The sequence below is a fragment of the Canis lupus genome, chromosome 6 (assembly GCF_003254725.2).
Source record: "Canis lupus dingo isolate Sandy chromosome 6, ASM325472v2, whole genome shotgun sequence".
Lineage (NCBI taxonomy): Eukaryota > Metazoa > Chordata > Mammalia > Carnivora > Canidae > Canis > Canis lupus.
In genome coordinates this window covers 59,292,483-59,298,482 of record NC_064248.1, presented here as the reverse complement: position 1 = coordinate 59,298,482, position 6,000 = coordinate 59,292,483, and positions in this window count along the sequence as shown.

Sequence of the window (6,000 nt, the reverse complement as noted above, 5' to 3'; positions counted from 1 at the left end):
CCCCTGCATGGAGCCTGCTTCTCCCTCTGCCTGTCTCTCTCTCTCTCTCTCTCTCTCTCAATCATGAATAAATAAAATATTAAAAAAGTAAAAAATAATAAAAATAAAAAATAAAAGAAAGAGCTTTACACTGAAAACTATAGAACACTTATGAAAGAAATTGAAGAAGACATAAAGAAATGGAAAAACATTCCATGCCCATAGATTAGAAGACCAAATATTGTTGAGATGTTTATACTACCCAAAGCAATCTAAACATTCAATGCAATCCTAATCAAAATAATACCATCATTTTTCACAGAGCTGGAACAAACAATCCTGAAGTTTGTATAGAACCAGAAAAGACCTTGAATAGCCAAAGTATGGTGAAAAAGAACAGCTTTCTTATACCATACACAAAATAAAAGTCAAAATGGATAAAAGACCTAAATGTAAGGCAGGAAACCATCAAAATCCTAGAGGAGAACATAGGCAGCAACCTCTTTGGCCTTGGCTGCAGCAACTTCTTTTTTTTTTTTTTGACTTTTATTTATTTATTCATGAGAGACCCACACAGAGAGAGGCAGAGACATAGGCGGAGGGAGAAGCAGGCTCCCCACAAAGAGCCTGATACCAGACTTGATCCCAGGACACCGGGACCACAACCTGAGTCAAAGGCAGATGCTCAAACACTGAGCCACCCAGGTATCCCAGCTGTAGCAACTTCTTACTAGACACATCGCTGGAGGCAAGGGTAACAAAAGCAAAAATGAACTATTGGGACTTCATCAAGATTAAAAGCTTCTGTACAGTGAAAAAAAACAATAAAACTAAAAGGAAACCAACAGATAGGACAAGATATTTGCAAATGACATATTGGATAAAGGGTTAGCATTAAGAATCTATAAAGAACTCATCAAAATCAACACCTAAAAAATAAATAATCCAGTCAAGAAGTGGGCAGAGGACATGAACAGACATTTCCCCAAATGGCCAACGGACAAAGAAAAAATGCTCAATATCACTTATTATCCGGAAGTACAAATCAAAGCCACAGTGAAATATCACCTCACACCTGTCAGAATGACTAAAATTAGCAACTCAGTAAACAACAGATGTTGGCAAGGATGTGGAGAAAGGGGAACCCTTTTGCACTGCTGGTAGGAGTGCAGACTGGTACAACCACTGTAAAAAGCAGTATGGAAGTTCCTTAAAAAAGTTAAAAATAGAACCAGCCTGTGACCCAGCAATTGCACTACTTAGTATTTATCCAAAGGAGTCAAAGGGGTCCATGCACCCCAATGTTTATAGCAGCAATGTCCACAATAGCCAAACTAGAAAGGAGTCCAGATGTCCATTGACAGATGAATGGATAAAGAAGGTGTTTGTACACAGACACAGACACACACACACACACACACACACACACACACACACACACTGGAATATTACTCAGCCATCAAAAAGAAGGAAATCTTACCATTTGCAGCAACGTGGATGGAACTAGAAAGTATGATGCTAAGTGAAACAAGTCAGTCAGAGAAACACAAATATCATAAGATTTTACTCATGTGGGACTTAAGAAACAAAACAGATGAACATAAGGAGAGGGAAGGAAAAATAAAATAAGATAAAAACAGGAGTGCCTGGGTGGCTCAGTTGGTTAAGCACCTGCCTTTAGCTCAGGCCATGATCTCAGTGTCCTGGGATTGAGACTCATTGGGCTCCCCACTCAATAGGAAGTCTATTTCTCCCTTTCCCCGCATCCATCTCTCTCTAAAATGCATAAATAAATAAATAAATAAATAAATAAATAAAATCTTTTAAAAAAGATTTTATTTATTTATTCATGAGAGACACACACACAGAGAGGCAGAGACATAGGAAGAGGGAAAAGCAGGCACTCCACAAGGAGCCTGATATAGGACTCGATCCCAGGAGCCCTGGATCATGACCTGAGCTGAAGGCAGATGCTCAACCACTGAGCCACCCAGGTGCCCCAAATAAAATACTTTTTAAAAATAAGATAAAAACAGAGAGGGAGGAAAGCCATAAGAGACTCCATAGTTGGGAGAACAAACTGAGGGTTTCTGGTGGGGGAGCTGGGGATGAGATGGGGGGGAGGGGCTAAATGGGTGTGGGTATTAAGGAGGGCACTTGTTAGGATGAACAGTGGATGTTATATGTAAGTGATGAATCACTAAATTCTATTCCAGAAACCAAAACTACACTATATGTTACCCAACTTGAATTTAAATTTAAAAACGTTAATGGGAAAAAAAGAGCATCGATACCTAGTGGTAGAATCACGGCTCTGAAAGGCATGCTTGAAATGTTTTGCTAGGTATTGTGAAATTGCCTTCTAGAAATATTGCACTGATTTAAGTGTTTATTTTCCCATGTTTGGAGAGTAGGGGCAGAGATAACCTTTCAGTATCATTCTAGACAGAAAAGCAAACCTTGATTAGAAATATTTATTTGCAGGGCACTGGGAGGCTCAGTCAGTTAAGAATCTGCCTTCAGCTCAGGTCACCATCCTGGGGTTCTGTGATTGAGCCCTGCATTGGGCTTCTTGCTCACTGGAGAAGCTGCTTCTCCCTCTCCCTCTGCCTGCTGCTCCCCTACTTGTGCTTTCTCTCTCTCTCTCTGTCAAATAAATAAATAATCTTTAAAAAAGAGAAATATTTATTTGCCAGGCAAAATGGAGATAGCATGTAATTTCAAGCTTATGTGTGTGCATGTGTGTGTATTTGCATGTGTATATATGCACCACGTGGCTTAAAAATGTTTGCAGACCACTAATTATCTTGGGGCCAGAAGCCAATTGCAACTTTGGGTTCTGTATTTTGGGATTGGGCTTCCAGAGATTAGACCAAGTCCATTACTGATTAGCTGGATCCCTCAACACAAATGATTCAGAAACGAAGAAGACTCTGAGACATGCCAGTCATATCTGCAGTTTTAGAAACAATCTTTGTTACTTCAAGAAATCATTCATAAGTGAAAGACATGAGTCAAAGAGAGAGCCAATGGTTGAAGACAAAACAACAACAAAGAACCAATGTGTTCTGAAGGTCAGATTCCATTTGCAGAAATTCAAATTTTTGTTGAGTGCCTACCATATGCCAGGCTCTGCTTTAGGTGCTGAAGATATCGCAGTGAACAGAGCATTAAAAAAAATCCCTGGCCTCATGGAAGGTATATTACAGGAGGACATAGATGATAAATTAAATAAGAGAAACATAGTGTAAGTTCCATGATGCTAAGTGCTAAGGAGAAAAATAAGTCAGGGAAAGGGGATGGGAGGGGCAGGGCTTACAATTTTAAATATGGTCAGCTAAGTTCTCCTGAAGTGACATTTGAGTAAAGATTTGAGGTAGCTAGGTGGACATCAGGGGAAAATATTCTAGGCAGAAGGGATTCTGGTACAACGGACCTAATCTGGAGGTGCCTGGCTGGCTCAGTTGGTAGAGCGTTCGACTCTTGATCTTGGGGTTAGGAGTTTGAGCCCCTCATTGGGGCAGAATGCTCCAAGAATAATTATAAAAGTGATGTTATAATAAGTCATCTCAGAAACCCACACACAAAATTGAGTTGTGGTGTTACAAGATACAGCTGTATAGTTTCAGCTTAAAATATGGTGTTTATACTTTTAATGGTAACTAATGAGAAGGATAAGAGTGAAAATAATGCTTCAGACAGTATAACCACTCTCATTGACAAGAGGACAAAATTATTATTCATCTTTTTAACCCTGAGATTTTGCTACAAATGAAGTTTTACATATTATAGGGAAAAAATGCTGTATCCAAATGTAAAGGAAAGTAGCAGCTGTGTAATATGATGAAGTTAATATTGATTAGAAAATTCAATTATTTCTACAATTTATTCTGTTATATCCCAGGATGGCTGTTTGTCAGCAGGTGAACTTCCTATTTAATTGGCATGATTGAGTAATTAGATGTATTCTCAGAGCAGCAATAAAATCCAATTCTCATGTCTCAAGAACATAGTTGAGGTTTTTGTTTTGTTTTGTTTCACCCTTGGGTTTATCCAACTGAGACCAAGGAGACTCTTGCTTTATTTGGGAATAATTTTTGATTTAAATATTTGGTAATTATGTAGTATATAATTGTTTTCATCATAAGAATGATGGGGAAAATTCACAAATTTGACAAAGATTTGTGATTATTCGCCTTTCTCTGGTACTGAAGGATTCTTCAGGCTCTCACCATCTTTTCCTGCAGGAGCAAGAGCTTTCTGATCAGTATCTCTTTCTGCCTAAAGGAATTTTCATCAGTTTATCTTCCAGAAGAAAAATGTGATTTTTGTGCTATATTCTCTACATCAAGTAGGAATACATTCATCTGTAAATAATAGAAAACCTTAATATAGTGGCTTAGAGGTTTATTTTGTTTCATTCAGTACAAAGTCTGGGAGTAGGTACAGTGGCTCCAAATTGAGTCCAGGGTCCCAGTCTCTTCCTATCTTTCTGCTCTTCTATCCTTATCATGTGGTCCTTGACTCTCATGCCAGTTGCTGCATGAATGCAGTATGGCTGCAGTGCCTCCAGACTTTACCTTGACTTTCCAGGCAGGAAGAAGGTAGAAGGGTGAAGAGGACAAAGAAGACAAAAAGTCTCAGGATGACTTTGCCCTTTATGTTTTTCCATGAAGGGAAGCTCTTTTCAGGCACTTTTGATTAGTTGTAAGGGAAGCTGAGAAATTGGAAGTTTGGCTTTTTAGCCTCCATGTACAGGTGGTCAGAGGAGAAGGAGGATATATAACTGGCCTTCGGTTAACCAACCCATACTTTTTTCCATACTTCCTTTCTTCCATAAAAATCTGCTTAAATTCATCACTGCTTACTCTACAAAGTCCATATCTCTTACTATCATATGGCATGATGTCACTGAATGACTTCTCACTAAACTTTGGGAATTTATAGACAACTTATCATATTTTTGCTGATCCACCTGTATCAGTCAGAATTCTCCGGAAAAATAGAGCCAGTGTGTGTGTGTGTGTGTGTGTGTGTGTGTGTGTGTATACTCCTCCTGGGAGGAGCCTATTTCTCCCCCTGCCTATGTCTCTGCCTTCTCTCTGTGTCTCTCATGAATAAATAAATAAAATCTTAAAAAAAAAAAAAAACTGTTATCCTAACACTATCCTTATACTGTGTTACTTCTCTGACCTCATGCTTGCTAGTTTGTACCTTGATTATTACATCCAGCCACAACAGACTCTTGGTACTCATCAAACATGCTAAGTACACCTTCGTGTGACAGTCTTTGCATTACTATTCCTTCTGGCTAGAATGTTCCTCCCCAAGTTCTCCATGAGGCTCCCTCCCTCCTCTCTTCTAAGTCTGTCTCCATGTCCTCTCCTTGAGACCTACCTGACCAAGTGCTTAACATTCCAAATTGCTTCCCTAACACTTTCATTTTCCTCTGTCCTGCTCTACTTCTTTTCTTCATACAATTTCCATATATAAGTTTAGCATTTGGTAAGATTGCAGGACACAAAATCAACATACAGAAATCTGTTGCATTTCTATACATTACTAATGAAGCAACAGGAAGAGAAATTAGGAAAGCAACCCCATTTGCAATTGAATCAAAAAGGATAAAAAATCTAGGAATAAAATCAAACAATGAGGAGAAAGACCTGTACTCTGAAAACTACAAAACATTGATGAAAGAAAATGAAGACAACACAAATGGAGAGATACCCATGCTCATGAATTGGAAGAACAAATATCATTAAAATGTCCATACTGCCTAAAGGAATCTATAGATTTAACGCAATCCCTATCAAAGCACCAAGAACATTTTTCACAATACTAGAATAAATAATCCTAAAATTTGTATGGAACTACAAAAGACTCCAAATAGCCAAAATAATCTTGAAAAAGGAAAACAGATTGGAAGTATCATAATTTCATATTTCAAGTTATACTACAGATCTATAATAATCAAAACTATATGGTCCTGGCATAAAGACAGACACACAGATTTATGGA